Raw genomic sequence first — 11,383 nt, 5'->3', positions numbered from 1 at the left:
CTATTCCCAGCCAAATGAATAATACAGAATGAAAAGCTCAAAACTGACAAGGACCCTTGGCATCATTATTCAAATGGGGAAACTGAGTCTCAGCGAGGAAACAACATTTGTACCAAGGAACCCACTGAACTGGCCATGGAGGAGAGCAGTCTGCTCCGCATGTGTACGTCCAGCAAAGCCAGCAGTGGCCACCGCCCAGGCCACAGTCTCTTCAGGAAACCCAACCATCCAGGATTGGGGAGCAAGTAGGAGCAGAACAGGAATTCGGGGTTCCTTCGGATCCCTGTGTGGAGGAGTCTGCGGTAGAAGCCTAGGAAGTTGGGTCTCTGGGGGTGGGGGAGGGAGCAGGAGGAACCTAGTCCCCAGGTGACTTCACACAGATGACTTCTCTCCCGGTTTTGAGTTTGCCATCCAGAATGCTGAGTTTCTTCCTTCACTCTGGCCTGGCTATCAGCTAGCTCAGAGTCCTTTCTTGCTGACTCTGGTCTTGCAGCATCAAGAGCATGAACTTGACCCCCTTCCCCACACTCTTGACCCCTAGCTTCCTCTGTGGTGGGGCAGCAGGAAGAGAAATAAGTCCTGTGAGGGGATTAGGGTCACTGAGGTCACTTGAGGGCTCAGATGGTAGGGGAGTAGATGGATGCTGGGTGGGGGAGACTTCCTGGCCTGTCAGGAGGGGTGCCTATAGAGTGGCTAGAAGGGATTCCTCTCCTGGGGTGGCCCTTGTGGCTACTCCTCCCTGGGTCAGAGCTTGTAGAAGGCCCTGTGCTCTGATACCACCAGGAAACTCACCCCACAACTACAAGGAGAGCATGGAGGAGACAGAATTTCCCTCCGAAGAGAAATAGAATTCAGGGCAAAGTCAATCCTTGGATGCTGGTAGAAGCCTATAACACCCCCAAAACAGCCGCCTCAGACTCAAGAGACAGGACCACAAGAAAGGAGGGCAGATGCTTAAATGGGAATTCAGAGGCAGTTGTGTAGTGCATGCCTGCAAGCCTGGTACCCAGGAGGTTGAGGTAAAAGGATTGCTGCAAGTTTGAGGCTATCCTGTGCTACATAGTAAATTTGAGGGCAGCCTGGACTACGTTGTCTTAAAGCAGCAACAGCATCAAAATGAGCGAGAATTTATCAGATAGTTTGAAGGGTTTGCAGACAATAAAGCAGGCTGGTATGCGGGATGCTGGAGGCAGTGACAATGAGGACAGAAAAGACATCTCTGGGAGGAGACAGGCAAAACTCAAGAAGACTTTAGCTAGGTACAGAAAAATGGCAAAGCATTCTGGGAAGAGGGAGTTGTGGGTGTACAGCCTTGAATCAGACCCCAAATCCTTTGTTGACTGATTTGGAACTGGAACACAGAGCGCTGGGAGACGTACTAGAAGTGGGACCATGTTCGTGGCCAGGGACTGATCACATAGGACCTTCTAAGGGAAGCAAAGAGGCTGGGTTTTCTGCTAACAGTGAGATTTAAAGCCGTAGGGGAATCCTGAATAGAGACATCAAGAGACCTGATTTGTGTCTTCAAACACTGCCTGATTGCTGAGCGGAGAGTAGGTGGTAAATGCTAGCTAGGGTGGCCCCTGGGAGGGGACGGCAGGTCAAGTGGTTATAGCATCTAGCTAAGAGCGCTGCAGCAGACACAGGGAGCAGAGCCTGCTTCTGGGTTTGGTTTCCAATTCAAGCTGGCAAGCAATGCGGACAACTGCGTAAGGCTGGGGGTCAAAGGGAGGAGGAGTGGAAATGACAGCCGGGCTGTGGTGGCGCTGCCAAGAGGCTGGCGTGCGCTCCATTCATCAGCTGCCACCACAAGTCGAGGCTTCCTCTGTCGAGGCTGCAGAATTCTTGTCCATTCATAGATTTCAGCAGAACGTATTTCCCGAGCTTCAGCCTGGCCTTTTGCGAGCCCTGGTGGATCTTGACCCACCCTTGCCCCGTGTCTGCTCTATTTCTGAAAGAGGGAGTGGAAAGCCCACCTACCTGGTTCCAGATAAGTGGGCGTGGTCTCATATGCTCATTCTAATGTGATGGAAGACCCTGGGGGCTTGACAAACCTGAAAATCAATCTGTGTGTTGAGGTGGTCCAGAGGAAAGTGGGGATCCTACCCATCCCTGTACCCAGGAGGGCTGGTACCGGTGGACATCTTTTGTCATCCTGGGATGGAGTGAATGACGGACAGCACAGAGGACCTAGGTATTGTCAGGGAGACTACGAGGAGGGCTTGTGCCTGGGACTCACTGTCTTCTGTGGCAGCCTCTATGCTTGGAAGGCTCAGACTGAACCAGTGATTATACAAGGTCACACAGCAAGCAGTGTCTCAAACAAAGCCTTAGGTCCTTCAGCAGCAGCTTGAGTCAGTGCTTCAGAATGCCTTGCGGGCACTCTCAGCCCCCAGGGTCACCTCCCCTCTCCCAGCCCAGAGGCTTCTGTGTCAAGTCTTTACCCAAATCTTTTTTCTTGCCCCCAAGACCCCTCCTGTATTTTCACCTGCAAGCCAACTACCACCAAAATTACCACCACTCATAGCTACCATTATTCTCTGGGTCCCTTCATAGCACCCAGCCAGGGCTCCGGCTACCTTTCCACACACACCCCAGCGACTGAGGTACCTAGGTGGGGTCCACAGCATCAGATGGCCGCTCGGAACTGTCATCCCTGCCCCCACCCGAGAGCCTCAGTCTGTCAGCAGTGATGGATGCTGGGCAGTGGTCCCTTGGAACAGATCCTGGATCTAAAAGCCTCACACAGCCATCCTGAGCAGGAGGCAGGGAGGAGTAGGGGGAGGGACACAGGGGTCCCCCAGAGCCCAGCTCCTTGCCATGAATCAGTAGGCCAGCAGAACCAATTAGTGCAGACAAGAGCTGGGCAATGAATCATGGGCCCATTAGTTCCCTGGCTTGCACCCTCCCCCAAAGTGGGGTCCTGGCCCTAGTGGGGGTGCTGCTTCCCTTTGGATGGACTACTCCTTTCCAAAGCCCCTCCCACACAGAACAGCTGAGAAGACCCTGACTGAAGAGGCAAGAACAAATGCTTTGGGTCATTTGCATATAATTTGCATGGAACGGGAGCACTGGACACTTCTTGGCGTGGACCCTCCCACCTCTAGCCTCACCTTGCCAGCCTACTGGCTTAACAGAAGCACAGAACAGAAGACCCTTAACCAGTCCTAGAGTAGGCCTGGTAGTACTTACATTGGTCTTCCAGGTGGAGAGCTAGGCTTGGCTCCTTTGATCACCGGAAACATGAGTCCTGAGTGGGACTTCGGAAATGGCCTCAGCACTGACAGAGAGTCTTATTGGAGATCTAGTTCATCCGGGAAGGGGGTGGATTATAATACCCTGTCAGCTAACCAGTGCCTGGAGCAAATGCTTCCTTGAGTCCTTGGGGGGTTCTCTGCAGTGATGTGACCTGTAGCCAGTGGAAGCTTCCGGTCTGGTCAGTGGTGGGCACCACACCCAGCAGGATGTAATTGAAATTCCATGTGACAAACGTTCTCCAAAGACCGTCTGGGTCTTCCTATTATTCCTCCCTTCTCCTGTATCATAGATGAGATGAGAAGAAACTGAGGGACTTGTTCGGGGTCACAGTAACACACAGTACTGGGTTTGAACACAGATCTCTTTGACTCCAGCTCTTGAGCAGGTAAATTCTGAGCCACTCAGCCCTAATTCCTTCCTGAACTCTGCCTCGTTCCTCTAGCTAACGGCTTGACCTTCCACCCAGCTGTCCCATGGGACCTCTAACAAGGTGATGGAATTGGAGTTGGCTATCCCTTGCTCCCAGCTAGCTTCTCTCTTTCGACAAGAGTTAGCTGAAGGCTGCCCAAACCAGCAACATGGGGATAGTTCATCTCCTGCTCTTCCTCTTTCACGGTGGACCAGGCATGTTGTGAGTGCGCAGTTTCATTATAAAACTGGTCCTTTGTTGGGTTCTTAACTGTCTAGCCGTGTGTTCACTTGGGCTCTGCACCCCACTTGCCTAGGAGATTCCTACAGTCTCCCACCAGATCTGGGGGTTTATCACTCACTTCCTTCCTGCATCTTGTACATTCTTGATCCCACATCCGTTGCTTCCTACCTTAAGCAGGTTGACCTCCCACTGCTTTTAAGGTGAAATACTAAAAGACCGTCATGGTGGGCCTAAAACACCTTTCTAGACCCATCTCTGGCTCCTTCCTCTCAAAGTTCAGTGAACTACTGGCCTCATGGGATTCCTTGCCTTGCCTAGAACATACTATAGGCTTTTACCCTTGCCGTCAGCCCTGACATCCTCTTTTCACCCCCACCGAGCAAACCATCTTGTCTTTCCATGATCAACTAAGATCAGTTAAACAGCATCTCCTCCGGGAAGCTGGCCCTGCCCTCCCCAGCAGGATGGGATGACAGGATACAGCAGACTGCTGGGCTAGCATTTTCACGCTTCTCAGCAGTTAGCAGCTGACCATCTAGCGCTTTGCTGAGAGGCCTGTGACGAGGCCCAGGACGTGCTGACCTCTGCTTCCTGTGACCTGAGACATTTAAGATGGTCAATAAAGGACTCAGGGGAACCAACCTCCCCCGTTGAAACCATCAGAGATCGGAGTCCCACTAAGCTGTTCCCGAAGTTGGCTGTGATCTATGTAGCCCTTGGACTCACATCTGTCTGATCCGGACACCAGATGGACTGCCACATGGGTTTCAAAGTGGAGTCAAGTTAGAGACGAGTCCCTGTTGTTCCGCTCACCTGTTTCCTTACACGTATCTGTTAAATGGGGCGGAAAGTTCTTGCTTCTGAGCTTCCCGAAGCTCTGGAGCTTATAGGTATATTATGGACTGGGGACTTTGTGAACTAGCGCAGGCACTGTGAGGCCTGTGTTGAGGTGAGAGAAGAGAGAGTCAAATCTGTCCAGGGCAGACAAAAGTTCTCCTAAGAGGTGACTCCCCAGAAAATGAGGAGGGTTTGGGGAGTAGGTCAGGGTAGACATACCAGGAGGGGGTGGTTCTTTCAGAGTCAATAATTGTGAAAATCAATGGTGTGGCCGGCTGGCCAGCTGGCCGGAGGCAGAAGACAGAGGAAAGGCCTGGGGGACAAGGCTCCCAGGAAATAAATGGTGTGGGAGTGTAGTATCTTTTCTGTACCCTTCCTCAGCGTTGATCCAGGGTTAAGCTCAACAAAGTCCTGGGAGAACGAGGGTTCAGGGAATAAAATACAAAACAAAGGCCTGACATTAGAATCTTGGGGAGAAAGGTGAGGAGAATTTGGGGGGCAGTGAAAATGTACGTGTGTACAGATTCATTGCCTGTGTTTAGAGGGACACATCATGGTACTGAAAACAGCCTCTCGTTCCGTTCCCAATCTCAGTTAGATTTGGGCCCCAGTCCTCGTGCAGCTGTGGGCGAGCACTTCCCTCCTTGCCTCTAAGCCTCTGTTCTCCGCTTGTGAAAAGCTGAGTGTGTCCTCAGACATCCCTGAGAGTCCACACACAGGTGTCCCTTCGACACTCCGCAGAGAGACAAGCTTCTGATCCCTCTGCTCCCAGATCCTGGGTTCCTTCCATGCTGGCTTTCTCCATGCCATCCCCCTCCGCGTGGCCCCTGCCTCTCTGCTTCCTGGTTTCCCACAGCACAGTCCTCCAGCCTCTCTCTCAGGTCCTGGTTTGGCAATTTAGGGTGGTGGAAAGAGACTGTGGGAGGCCAGGCCAGACCTCCCACCCTTTGTCCCTCCTCATCACCCAGTGACGCCATAGTAACCCACACCCATCCCACGGGAGGCAAACAACAGACACTGGGGGTCCTGGGAAGGGAGGAAAGACAGACCCTGTGTGGGGTCTAAAGGGGTTCTGGGGTGGGGGGTTGGGGAGAGGAGGGAGGAGGGACAAACTATTCACCAGCAGGAGCTGCTCCGGGGCAGGAGGTGCCAGTGCTGACCCAACGCTGGAAGGCACTTCAGTCTGACCCACTCCTTTGGTCGTCCCTGGCCAGCTCCCTGGAAGGCTGTTAACATCCTTCTTTATGAGCTGGGGGCGAGCCAAGCCTCTCACCTCATCTGGGACTCCCTGGCAGCTACCTTTGGTCTTCTCACCATGCCCGGCGCCTGCACTGGGGACGTATGGCTCCTTTCCACATACTGGCAACCTCAGGCCTGGCGAGAGCTTCAATGGAAGGGCAAGTCTCTGTTCCCATGTGCTCTCAGGTGGATGACAAGGAGGTAGGATTCTTTTGGCCAACAGTCTAAACAGATGGACAGTCACCGCAGGGCAATGATGGGTGAACGCCTCAGTGGGCTTCCTGGAAGAGGCAAGGGAGGACAGAGGACCTAAAAAAAAGGAAGGAGGGGTGTGGATGAAGCATGGGATGGAGGTGAGGAGGCAGGCAATCTCAGAAGTAGAAAAGATGCCACCCTGAGCCTCAGTTGGTTTGTCTGTAAAATGGACCAACACTTGCTTTCCTAGCTGCTGTAAGGATCAGCTGGTACATAAAGCCCCCACTCAGAGAGCCCTCATTTCCTGTACTGTCTTCTTCTCCATAACTCTTCCAAGCCCAAAGGGGCCAGCCCCTTCCCTGGACCTCAGTATCCAGCTGCATCCAGAAACATCTGCCTCTCCTGTAAGAAGTCTCCACAAGGCTCTAGGGGAGCAGCAGTGGAGGGCAGGGCGGGAGGAGCGGCTAGATGAGAGGAGCGAGGTGCATCTTCCCCCACGCCATTCCCCCAGGCCCTGCTGGACACAGAGTCCATTGCTGTCTTCCGGTTGCCCTGACGCACACCTGCTTTCCCTCTCAGCTCCTGGGGTGGCCCCTGCAGGGCCTCCAGGATGGGCCTCCACTTCCTCCTGGCTCCCTTCACTGGCTGCCCCACAATGAATTCTCCAGCCTTGTTTCCAAAATTCTAGCCAATTTTTGTCCTCGAGAACACTCTGTGTCATTTCTGCACGAAGGCATCTTCTCTCTGATCAAGCTGCCACGCTTTTGGAAGGTGTTCGAGATAGGGTTTCTCTACATAGATCTAGATTCCTAGAACTCGCTCTGGAGACCAGGCTGACCTTGAACTCAGAGATCGATCAGCCCACCTCTCCCTCCTGAGCACTGGGATTAAAGGTGTTAAAGGTATGCACCACCATGCCTGGCTAAACAGCCACGCTTCTTTGAGTTCTTATGCCCTATCTTTACTAAGGCACCCCCATGAGAACTTGAGGGGTTCCTATATCCCTAATGAGCCAGACTACCATGGTACTGGGGTACCCAGGACTCTTTGTCCTGGCCTCATGGAGAGGCCTCAGACACAGGGACAGAAGGCTACAGAGAACTGAGGAGATTTGAGGGGCAGTCTGGGTTAACAGTGAGGGTGGAGTGAACAGGTGTCACCCACAGCAAAATCATCCTCTTGTGATCTGACCCCATTCCCTACTGCTTCAAAGATAGCTCTTGGAACCACAGGCTGTCCCCAGCGAGGACTTTGGGATTCTTGTAGCTTTCTGTCTTTGACAATGGACAGATGAAGAAACTGTGACCAGGCAAAGGGCTCACTTCCTTTGTCCACACTGGTCCTATTCTCGGTATCCAGGATATGAATAGAATAATTTTTTCCTGAAAAGATCCACATCCTAATGCCTGGAAGCTACAACTGTATATGGAAGGTGTGTAAATTAAGGATCTCAAGCCCAGGAGCTTTTTCTGGGGTGTCCTGGTGAGCCATACAATAACCATTAGGATCCCAACCAGGAAAGGAGAGAGGTGAGACTTGGAGTCAGAAGTAGGGCGGACTGATGTGTAACAGGAGTCATGAGCCAAGGCAGCAAGGCAAACCTCAAACAAGGAAGATAAGCAATGGTCTATCCACTTCTTACCTACCACACAGACCTCTGACCTGTGAACTCACCCGAGAAATCGAGTGTCACTGAACTTGTGGTAGTTAGTTTTAGCTGCACTCAGTGACTAATTCTTTGGTTTGTTTGGCTGGTTGGCTTTTCTTTTTCTTTCTTTTCTTTTCTTTTCCTTTTCCTTTTTCTTCTTCTTTCTTTTCTTTTTCTTTTTTCTTTCTTTCTTTTTTTTTTTTGATAGGATCTCACTTGTAGTTCTCTGTCTGTTCTGAAACTGACTCTGTAGACCAGGCTGGCCTAGAACTCACAGAGTTTTGTCTGCCTCTGCCTCCCGAGTGCTGGGTTTAAAGGTGTGCACCACAAAGCCTGGCTGGTGACTAATTCTTAACTCATCACTAATGATACAGGCTTTGGAATAAAGAAAGGGGAGAGGGGAGGAAAGGTTGAGGAGTGGAGAAAAATGTATAGTGCAACAAAAAACAATTTAAAAGAAAGAAAAGAAAGAGAAAGAAAGAAAGAAGAGAAGAGAAGAGAAGAAAAGAAAAGAAAAGAAAAGAAAAGAAAAGAAAAGAAACTTTATTGTTTTGTGTGGGGACCCCATGAACCTTTCTTCTGTAATTTTTTATCCTTGTTTACCCAGTACTAGCCGCATTCCTATTATGGGACAAGCAGACACCAAGTGACTTGTCACAGCTCCTACATTCAAGGAAGGCAGTCTATGGCACCACAGACACAGACAGTGCCATGTAGCAAGGGTGACTTCAGGGTGCAGACTGAATGGCTGTGGCAGCCCCAAGGAGATGACTTCTGGGCTCAGGGGACAAGAAGTGAGTCCCAATCCTAACAGCTTGTTTGTGTGACCTGGGCAACTATTTGTCCTTGTTAAGTGTCTGTAGTGTGAGAAGAGCCATCACATTTTCCTGGTAGGCTTTTGGGGATTAAATGATGTTTCTGTAGAGATCTTGACTTTGTGTTCCTAGTACACGGAAGGCTCTCAGAAAACAAGGCAGGCTTTTTTTAAAAAAAAAAAAAACAAAAACATTTTTTAATTGATTTTTTTTTTTAGGAATTTTGCATCATGTACCCCAATTCTGCTCATTTCCCAGTCCCTTACCCCTGTAATGTTCTCCCCGCCAAAGAAAAATTTAAAAATATTAAGTGAAAACAAATAAAATAAACAAACCACTTCACACCTCCATCTTTCCCGCCTCTCCCACACCTCTTCACTGTCTCAGTGGCATTGGGAGCTGCGGGGTGTCACACAATGTTTGCTACAATGAGTTGTTGGTCTGGCTCGAGGCCTCTGGCTTCTGGTACACCATCGGTACTGGACTCTCACCGAAATTCCTCTTGCATATTCTGCTGTTGTCCCGACTCATGGAGATCGTATGGCTGTGATTCCACAGGACCAGTCCCTTCATGCACTCCAGCAGGTAATAGCTGGGGTAGATGTTGGGGTGGGCCTCCTCAAAGCCATAGATACGGGTTTGGGTGGTAGCTGATTTAGTCAGTCCAGGCCATTTGGACTGCCTCATCAAGCAAGGACAGAGCTAGCTCTTCTATACCTCATGATATGGGGACAGCTCTCCCACACCCAGGGTGAGGGGTGGGGCCATCTCTCCTGAGTGTGGGGCCAGCTCTCCTGTAAGGGGTAGGACCAGTTCTTCTGCTTCAGTGGCCAGTGAGGACCAGGGCCAGCTCTCCCAGGGCTAGCACAGAGTGGTGCCCACAATCTCTCTCTCTCTCTGCCTGAAAAATGACAGTGAGATCCTGGAGGGAGATGCTGAATAGGATGAGGTGTGTGATATCACCCAGCACCCAACTAGTTCGCAGCTTAGATGAATGCATCCCCAGTCACAGAGAGGACCGACAGATGCAGAATCCCTTCAGCTACTCTCAACACTGGCTGCCACCACCACGGCTGCTGCAGCTGCTGCCTCTTCCTCTTGCCAGGAAGCCCTCTCAGTGCCTCTAGCCTGGAACTCCCTGTACCTCTGAGTACCCTGGTACCCTAGTACCTCTCTGCATGTCACTCCGAGTCCTGAGTGTACTCTCTCCCACAGAGCTGGACCCAGAAGTACAGGGGCTGCCAAGACACGAATGCAGACTCAGAGTGCTCAGGCTCCTTTGAAGACCAGTGTGGGATGTCCTACCTCCTGGACCACACTTGCTCTCTACATCCTGAACTGCTCCACAAAGAGTTTACAGCCTCTGCTGCATTCCAGAAATGGCGCCCCTCACAGAATCTATCTCCTCCTCCATTCTGTTTCTTGGTTTTGCTGATGCTTCTCTAGGCCTGTTGGCAGCAAGCAGTCTGACCTCAGCCAAACTGAGGTGCACATGTTCTGTTTTCCAGGTTTGGGAAGGGACGTATGTATGAAAGATTCGGGCTAGAACCACAGTGGAACTGGCTGGCAGGAGTGGGTGAGCTACGCTGCTTCTCCGGCTGCTTGCAAAGTCTTCTGGAGGACGAGAAGGTCTCCATAGACTCATTTGTGGACAGAAGAAAGTGGAGCGGCTCCCCTTTCCTTTGAGGTCACACTCTGGAACAACCCAGCTCTCTACCTCCCCTGCTTCAAGCCAAAGACTCAAGCCAACTCTCATCTGGACCCCTGCCTTGGCCCCCTAGTGATCTTCCCATTTTCCTAACCCTGCTCTGTAGACTCTGTTCCTAAACTAGGTATTCAACCTGCTGCAGAAGAACTTGTCCAGCCAGTTTCTGTCCGACTCTCTCTTTACTTGTCCCCCGTTCTCTGCCTCCAGCCTCATCTCTTCCCAGCATCTTGCATATACTTCTTTCTGCTTCAGCACCCATGAAGATACCATCCCCTCTGCTTGTCTGCTCCCCCATCCCCTCAGGTTTCATCTCATGCATCCATTCCTTGGACAAAGCTTCCAACTTCCTCATGCTGGCCAGATCTGAGATCCGAGTGTTTGCACAGATCCATCTTTTTTTTTTCCCCACTGATCCAGGCTGTCACTCTGATTCCAGTTGTGGACTTAATTGATTGACATCTGCTTTCCACTGAGCTGCAGGCTGTACATGGGTAGAAGCCAAGACCGTGTTATTTTCTCAGTGTCCCCAGGCCAGCACAGTTTCCAGCATGCAGAGGATGCTCGATGAATAACTGTTTGAAGGAGCAAAACTCGAATGAGTGATGTACTCAGGGGAAAGACACCCAGCTTGGTCTCCAGCGCCTTGGGCTCCTGTGGGTAGGGAGAGGTTAGCTCTCAGAGGCAGCTAGGGAAGAAGAATCCCACCTCTGTCCTGGGCCAGTCATTAGTTACTACTACTTAAAGACAGGGTTCCTGGGTAGCCAGCCAGAACCGTTAGTGCATTGAACGCCCCCCCACACACACACAGCCGCCTTGCTGTGAGTCCTTCTAGGCATCCAGGTCCCAGGAGCCCAGGACTTGTTGCCTTTGCACCTTTGAAATGGCCCTGTCGTAAGCCATCTTGGAGGGGAGAAGTGGAATCTTCGGACCGTTTTATCAGGGGGTGGAGAGTGAATGGGAAAGAGGAAAGAAAGGAAGACAGAATCTTTGAGAAGCTCAGGATGGCAGGAGGAAGGTTTGTGGGAGACAAG

At 51.3% G+C, this 11,383-nt stretch overlaps 1 long non-coding RNA gene across 1 annotated transcript; it reads left to right on the top strand.

The window, feature by feature from the left end:
* Positions 1-5,858: 5,858 nt before the first annotated feature.
* Positions 5,859-10,511, top strand: LOC148120805 (uncharacterized). Its single transcript, XR_015738766.1, has 2 exons — positions 5,859-6,187; positions 10,153-10,511. It is a non-coding gene; the product is annotated as an uncharacterized LOC148120805 (long non-coding RNA).
* The last annotated feature ends 872 nt before the right edge of the window (positions 10,512-11,383 follow it).

Source organism: Myodes glareolus, chromosome 9 (assembly GCF_982192425.1).
Source record: "Myodes glareolus chromosome 9, mMyoGla1.1, whole genome shotgun sequence".
Classification (NCBI taxonomy): Eukaryota; Metazoa; Chordata; class Mammalia; order Rodentia; family Cricetidae; genus Myodes; species Myodes glareolus.
The sequence above is the reverse complement of the archived record's forward strand: the minus strand, read 5'-3'. Positions and strand labels throughout refer to the sequence as shown.